General features: G+C 43.1%; 1 long non-coding RNA gene across 1 annotated transcript; it reads left to right on the top strand.

Moving 5' to 3' along the window:
• The first annotated feature begins 5,421 nt into the window (after positions 1–5,421).
• On the top strand, positions 5,422–8,178 carry LOC120665883. The gene is made up of 5 exons (XR_005671413.1): positions 5,422–5,964; positions 6,098–6,982; positions 7,076–7,107; positions 7,178–7,279; positions 7,912–8,178. It is a non-coding gene; the product is annotated as an uncharacterized LOC120665883 (long non-coding RNA).
• Positions 8,179–8,706: the final 528 nt, after the last annotated feature.

Genomic DNA, 8,706 nt, shown 5'->3' on the forward strand with positions numbered 1-8,706 from the left:
CATATTGCCACCGCCATTATAAAATGAAACGGTAACTAGGTTTAACCCCACCGGCCGTCATTCACTTTTGCTGCTTAGATCTATTCTTGCCACCAACCCTCCGGATCTAAGGTTCTTGCTCCTCCTTGCTTCCCAACTCCGCCTTAGGGTTTAGCCAGTGTATGCGCGTGAAGCGCTCCGTAGATTTTTGAATGGCCCCCAAAAAAGCAAGCAAGGGGAAGGGTGCGGCTGCAGAGCCAACCCGGGAAGAAGGTTGGGAATCAAGTAAGTGTTCCAGATCTGACGTGGAATTCTTAGTTAAGCAGGGCTTTCTGCCGTCGAAATCAGTAATCCAATGGCGTCCAACACTTGGTGACGCCCGTCCGTATGAAAATACAGGTGAGATTATTGGATTTCTTCCATATTTTGAGCGAGGGTTGGGTCTTCCCTGTTCTAACTTCTTTTCTGGACTCCAATATTATTATGGGATCCAGCGTCATCATCTGACCCCCAATTCTTTTGTTCATATATCTATCTTCGTACATTTGTGCGAAGCTTTTCTGGTCATCGAGCCCCATTTCGACCTTTTCCGCCACCTTTTTCATCTTAAGCCCCAGCCAAGTTCAGCTAGATTAGATGTAGTTGGTGGGGCAGGGATTCAACTGTGGCAGAGGATGGATAGGGTTTACATCACTGATAAATTGTCACAAAAGGTAATCGACTGGAATCCAATATGGTTTTAAGTCAAAAATCATGGAAACAGCCTTCCACCCATCCTAGCTTGCCCTCCTGTACAACGAGCTGAATGGCTGAAGAAGCATCTTGATATGAGTCAAATTCCAGAACTTCTGGAAATGATTGCAAGTCTGAAGCAAAAAGGAATAAGTGGAGAGGCTGTGGCTTTTGACTAGATGAAGCGTAGAATTCAGCCTCTCCAAGCTCGAGTAACTTTTGGTTTCGAATATCGGGGGAAAATGATCTGTCACGGTGTTCAGAGGAAGAGATCTCCAACGGAGAAGCTCTTCATTGAGTACAATGACTATTCGAGAAGGTGGAACATGTTCCGCACCTTCTCAACACCTACTCAGTGTTGAATCCTCCTAAGGAGGTAAGTGATAAGTAGTCGATTTGTAATATCGAGTACTTGTTTTTATCACTAACAATTTTTCATTCCTTTAGTAGGATGATGTGAATGTGTATAGGAGTAGTCCTCCTCTTCCAGGCATATTTCGCCCATCCCATCTTTTTCCGAGTGCTCATGCTAAACTTTTTCCTGATTCTGAAGATTCGTCAGAAATTGAAGGATTTAGTTCTGATGATGAAATTACTGATGCAGAAGCTGGGGAATCACCCATGGATGATGACAGGGCACATAGTTGTTGGTGTTTCTTAACGTTCACAGAACAATCCGCAAGCGCACGGAAGATACCGTTGTAGCACTTTACTCGGAAGTATTCAGGGTATCGTAATTTCCACAGGGAACGGACGTGTAATGACCTTCTGGCTAGCTTAACCCAGGAGAACAAGAAGTAGGAGAGCTTTGGGTAGTGTGGTTTATCTAAAGATAAGGATCAAGGTAAGATAGACTTAGGCTTTCACTCGTTTACTTCGGGCACCGGTCTGACCCAGGTACTGTTAGGGACCTCCGGCTTGTTGCTCTATGCCGTACCCGGACAGGGGGGAGTGCACTAACCACGAAGCAGCTTCGTAGCGGACCGACAGTGCTGTCACCACCTACGGTCTACCCCGCAATATTATAGAGTATGAGGCAAACAAAGGCAATCTAGGGCCTAGACACCACGTCTAATCCTTCGATTACTACTCTAGCGGCGTACATGGTTACCCATATTTATCAGGGCCCTCTACCAGAGTATACATTACAAGAACATACAATGAACCCGTAAATGAATGAATAACTTAAGAATACTGAACCAAGAACTTAAGAGAAGATGAACTCCGGATACTTACTCAAGTGATTCGTACCCGTCGAGGTAGAACACGAAGAGAGGCTGACAAGTCCGGCTCTTCTCCGATCCTCCTCCTCGCACACTCCCTACTATAAAAATACAAGTGGAACACTACTACTACTTCTCCTCCTTGAAGTGTATGAGATTGGAATGTGAATGCCTTGAGAGGGTGTGTGGAGGCCCCTTTTATAGCTCCAAAGGTCGTTTCCCGCCATCTTCTAATATGGGAACATGCCAAACCGACATCAGGAGAATAAGATCAGCCTTCCCGCCAAATTTCACCGGGAAACACCTCCATGTTGGGTCGGCCGACTCCCTATGGCCGCGTCTGGCCACCGCCTTCATCTGGGTCTCTGCTTGGTGGGTCCTGATGTCAAATGGTCGGTGTCAGGGCTTGGTTGGTCGGTTTGGTCTGGTTTGTGGGCCTCCTTTTGCATGTGTGACGCAACGTTGGATATTTTGTTCAATTGTGTTGCGTCTTTTGTCTGTTTTTGCTCTATTCTGGGTATGGGTGCCTGCAATTCAAGAATCACAAAAACTCGTGGAAATGGTTAGAAATAAGCCCTATAACTACTTTTGGTGTTTGAAAGCTATGAAAAGATGCAGGAGTTGACGGCTTTATTTCTGACTTAAGGACCGTCAACAACACCCCCACACTTAGCCTTTGCTCGTCCTTGAGTAAAGAGGCGACGACTAAGGTGGATGCAACTCCTTTGATGTAACCTGTACACAAGTTATTCCAAGCTTCTCCCAGATTTGTGAACTTTTATGTGTCTACCATACTTATCATGGATTCATGGTAATTGAAACTTGGAATGACTTAAACTTTAGGTTTCTTAGTCTCCCTTGCTCAGAAACTTGGGTTTTATGAATTTTTAAAATCAAACATAGCCTAGCTCCTCAGTTTGTTCTCTCAGATCTCTCTTTTTGCTTTTTGGGTTCCTCACCAAGGCAAATTGTTGCCTTGTTTTTCTCCAACCTCTAGAAAGGCTTTTATGTGGAGCTCAGGGTAGGGAGAAAGTTGAAGGCATACTTCACTACAAGAAATCATTTAATTTGTGACAGATTTCCCGTGACATTTTTCAGAGAACGTCACAGATATGCTAATAGCCCATTCGTGCTTAGACTTTGGGCCCAGATTCTATGACAGACCTCTAATATCATCATAAAGTGAATACAAAAATCGTCACAGATTTAACATTATACTTAACTACAATAGTGATAGAAAATATCATCATAGTTCAACATTTTTGTGATCTCAGTCTGCTTCCCCCGCGGCGGTAGGGAAAAAACAAAAAAAAAATGATGGCCACTACCAGCGGCGGCAGGGGAAAAAATGGATGGCTGAGAAAAAGAAAAAAAGGGGGTAAAATTAAGGAACGAAGGGAATCGAACCCAAGTCTCCACAATAAAACGCGCCCACTTGACCACTACACTGCATCTTCTTTTTTGGTGATACCTGATTATACAGTTTATATACTAAAGTATCTGGTGTTTTAATTCGGACAAAAAGGAGGCATGTGGTGTAGCGAGCTTCGAACTCGGGTCACGGAGACAATACAGTGGAGCAATACCACTACAAAAAGGAGGCAAACCCATTCGGCCACAGAAAATTGAAAAGGAAAATTGGGGGGGGGGGGGGTGAGGATTCATAAAAATGTGAAAAATTGCGGAAAAGACAGGGTTCGAACCCTGCACATGAGGCTTAGAGTGGACAGCACCTACCACTAGACCACGGTTTTCTTCATACCAAGGCTTGTTATAATAATATTTGTACACATCACGTGGCTGAGTAATAAAACTAAAAATAGCTGAAAAATTGAAAAAAAAAACTGCCAAAAATTAAACTCGAACAGAGACCTTCACGGTAGGAAACATTGAAGCCTTACCACTGGGCTGATAGCGCACAAGTTGTTGATTAGCGCATTATTTATTTTAGTACACATTAAATAGTCGTTGAATTTCTAGAAAATAAAAACAAAACATGTGCTCCCAGGGAGTCAAACTCGCGACCTAGCTGAGGTAAAGATGGGGCATTACCACTGCACTACGTTCTCATTCCCTGATGGCATAATTTTTGCTCATTATTTTCAGGTTTTATTTTCCCTCCCGTTCAAAAAACATACACTAAAAAAGGAGCACAAAGCAGGAATCGAAATCACCACCTAACAGCTGAGAGGACGCAAACAATACCAGTTGAGCTAATACTATGATGGTGTTGAAATGAAGATGCCATCTTATATATACGAAATAGACATCTCGTGACCACGTGGCAGCACCCGGTTGGTTGGTCTGCTTCGCCACGGATCAAAGCCCCGAGCGGGCGTGATGACTCTGGCGCGTTGAGCCACGTGGCGCGCAAAGCTTGCTGCCCGCACCTTCTTTTTTTTTAATCTGTAATTATAATTTGTAATTGGTACTTCTTGATCATACAAACTTCAATTTGGAGATTTTTTTTGAATTTTTATAAAATCATGACCTTTCATGTAATATCATATGTTTTCATACTAGTTCCTAGTTTCTTCCCGTTTTCAAAATGCCTTATTTTCTTGCACCGAAAGAGAATTGATAAACCAAAGTTTTCTATAACAATTGGTTATCTAACTTCATATTCTCTAATGGTATGATAAGCATAAGGTTCTATCCAAGTTTGAGTTCCATATGAGTTCGAAAATGTAATGTTGTACTTAACTCTAGAAGTTTGACTTGAGAGTTACTAGAAACTATGTGAGGCATGTGTCTATTGTGAACAATATATGCTCCAACTATACCAAAATACTTTAAATTTAATTTAGGGTAGTTGATGAACCAAAATTATGTTACCACGTCAATTTTTAGAATTTTTGATCAAATTTGAAGATATTATTGTAATTATATATGGTAATTTGAAGATAGAGTTTGAATAGTCTAAAGAAGACAATGTAATTTTTTTTGTCGTATCTTCAAGACATGGCGTGCAGTGGAACATAAGAGGCTACAAAATATTTTCTTGAAAGTTTTTCGAAACTGTTTGAAGGTACATATATTTCTACTTGGGATTATTTTCCAAGATGTAGAAATTCAATTAAATGATATAAAATACAAAATCTACTAATAAATTCTTCAAACTCCTACCAGGTACATATATGTTGTCCAATACATGAGTAAAATGTATTCACGTATTTAAGATAGTTTATCTGACAATTTACTTCACAAACATGGCTTAATTTGTTAATTAGAAAAGAAGATGCTTCGGGAGTGGTATATGGTGTGTGGGCCAAATTCAATGGAGGGAACCTGTGCAAAGGCCTATCGACGGCAATCTAAAAAATTTACAGAGCATATTGACGCTCCTATCCATCTCCTCCAAACAATTTACCAGATTCTATACTGCATCCACCAAATTTTAAAGGGTACCTTGGTAAATATACTACTCGCATCCCACGCAAAGGCCTCAGATATCCTAAAAACCCTAGGTCAACTGCCGCACCCCCCATCTCCTCTAACCTCTCCACAGCCGCCACGCCTCCATCACCTCCACAGCCGCCGCACCCCCATCTGCCCCCACCGCTGCCGCGACCACATCTCCGACACCGCCGGCGGCCTTCGCGCACCCATCTCCTCCTCCGTATGGGGCGGCCAGCACGCCCCATCTCCTCCGCCTCCACCGGTCGACGCGCAGCCTTCTCCTGCACCTCCGACAGCCGGCGCGCCCCATCAATTGCACCTCCGACGGCCGGCGCGCCACATCTCCTTCTCCAGATCCGGCGCGTCCCATCTCCTTCTCCAGTTCTGGTTGCCGGCGTGCCCCATCTCCTCAACCTTCGACGGCTGGCGCGACCCATCTCCTCCACCACCGATGGCCGGCGCGCGCCATCTCCTCATGCGGCAGGCGCTAGCGCTAGTCCACGCGGAGCCCCGGGTGCGCCGGCCGCCGTGCCCTCGGACGCGCCATGAGGCTCCATGGCTTGCCTGCCCGCCGCTGCTTATGCACCCCCATGGGCCCTCCCCCGAGCGCCGCATTCACCGCATTGACCAGGTAAGAACCCGATCTGTTCTTAGAGCTAGGGTTAGGGTTCACCACAGTATGGGGATTTTCCTTATGCACTGAGTATTTCGGCTCCTCGCTCCCAAAGCCTGGCGGCGGTACTGACCCATGCTCGCGTGCGCAGCTGCAGGTGTTTGATGAGATGAAGCACCACCTCAAGGAGATGAAGGAGGCCGCCACGCTTCGTGAGATGCAGGCCAAGGTCACCCAGGAGATGCAAGGTTCGGGCCCCCTTCCCTCCCCCGTGTGCACTACTTTCCCCCTTGAAATTGACAATATCTGAAGAAGGGTGCGAATTAGCTGATTGGATTAGAACCTGGAAGCGATATGATGTGCTGGGTTGCTTATTTTTGTTGATGTGTGGAATGCAGGGTGGTTGGGAAATCAACTTGCATATGCTTATGGGTAGATGTGTTTTGGCTGATTGAGTTAGAAACTAGTAGTTATATGGTTGGTTAGGAATCTTGAATTAAATTGTATCCCACTATTTTATCATGGTCTCCCTATCACTTTAACAAAATTTTAAGATTCCTTTCTATTTGCACATAATAAACTGCCACGTGCATCTTGGATTGCCACTACCAACTTGGATTTGCTAATTTGTGCACCTTGCAGATAACTCCATGTTTGTGTAGATCAATAGCTAAGTAGTATATTGCTAAGGCTAATTTTCATCTGTACCTCACAACTAACCATGAAAGTATCTTTGATATTTTTTATCCTTGTATGTCAACTCTAAGTGTCTATTGCTTGAAAGCATGGATATATAGAATCTAATTTCTAAGCAGCGGTCCTGCATGTCAACTCGCTGTGGTAACTAGTACATTTCTCCCCTGTTTGCTTTGCCATTCATGCTCCATGGTTGAATTATTCTGGTTCTGGTACCTTTTAGTACTAGCTGTGTGGATGTGATGAGATAAAATTTGAAATCTGAGCATGTGTTTTCATCTTGTTGCGAGGCCAATGCTGCTCGTCTCCAAACCAGGGTGTCATGTGCCAACAAAGAGAGGTACTAGTTCTGCACTTTGACTGATTCACTTCTACCTTTCTGATTATTTTCTATGCTTCTGATTATTTCAGGGGTTGTTTTGGTGTTTTGCAGATGTGCAGCAACGGCTCAAGCTCTGATTTTAGGTGAGAAGCAATAGTTCAGCAAATTGATGTGCAGTTCTATATTCTTTTCTCTGTCATTCAATGCGTGCAGATAATCAACACAAGCAGTGAGGCTTTGGGCAGCTAGCCAGGGATGGTATCAGATTGCTGAGGTTCAGATCAACAAGAGCAATGCATCAGCTCAGCTTGTCAGGTTTGTTCAGAGATACATAGAGGTAGTTAACGGCATGAGCTAATTGTTTATTCCCTTGCAACAATCAAGTAATCACAATCTACTTGTTTTATATTTATATTCTGCTAGCACTAGTTTAATTGTAGTGTTTTCACGAGCTTTGGACAGCTGCAAGCTTCTAGCTTTCTTGTGCATCTCTGTTATTTGTATCCAGAAGCAAATTAGATAGATGGTCAAGCTCAGCTAATGTTAATTTTGTGAAAGGTCTTTTCTTGCAATAATGAAAGTACTGCTTGCTCAAGGATAACTTGTTTATCTTTTTGTTTGGTTCTCACGCATGATTAAGCAACTGGTTAGTCATTTCGTTGGCTCTGTTTACTTGACAAGCTCGGCACATTAACAATTTCTTTTGTGCGACTGCTTCATGATCCTGTTAGAGCTTCTGTAGAGCAAAGCATCTTATCTATTCATGTTTGAGCTTCTCTTTGGATAATAGCACTAATTTATGTGGATTGTCATACTTATTAGTAGTGTTGTGTTGCAGTACTATATGTTCTTTTGGTTCTGTCTAGTCTCAATTCTCCATGTCTCCTTTCTTTATTCACATATGTTCAGCATTTAATTTGTCTCCATGTTTTCTCTGGTTCATGCAGAGAGGGAGACAGTGAACAAGGTGAGAGGGAGGACAACACACCCCATTGCAAGAGATTGAAAATTTGAAGATGGCAACGAAGGGGTTGATCCATTACTTTTTTTTGTTACCTTCTAATTTATGATGAAATGCCACTGCATATTGTCTTGTATCTTGTGAAAATTGGTATTGTAATTCTGAAAATGGGTTTGTAATAGCTTATTGTGACTTCTGGATGGAACTTTTCTTTAATAAGTGGGCTGGAAAAATTGGTGGGCTGTTTTTTATATGGGCTGTGTATAAAATTGAATCTGGTTATAATAATGAATGTTGAGCTGAAATTAGGCCCACTCTGATGGGCCTTTCAAAACTGGGCTGCGAACGCCACATCACCTGCCAGCTGCCATGTTAGTCGCTACGTCATTAGCCACGTCAGCGCCACTACATTAGCCACATCAGCCGCCACGTCAATGTCCATGTCATTGATGGTTGAACACGTGGCATTATTTGTGACAACATATGTGACATTTATTTTTGTCATAGATATTGGGTTTGGGTTGGGCTAAGTGGGCTTCGGGTCGTTTTGTGACGGTTAAGAAACGTCATAGATCGTGTTAATCTGTGACGTTTATGCAAAAAGCATTGATCGATTGAATCTGTGACGCTCATTCCATGACGTTATTGAAAATCATCACAAAATCGTCATAGATATTGTTTTGCGACATTTTTTCAACAATCTGTGACAAATTTGTTTCGTCATGGATTAAATGATTTCTTGTAGTGCTTGTTCCCATATGTTGCAAAGTCAAAAACCGGA

Source organism: Panicum virgatum, chromosome 3N (genome assembly GCF_016808335.1).
Source record: "Panicum virgatum strain AP13 chromosome 3N, P.virgatum_v5, whole genome shotgun sequence".
Lineage (NCBI taxonomy): Eukaryota > Viridiplantae > Streptophyta > Magnoliopsida > Poales > Poaceae > Panicum > Panicum virgatum.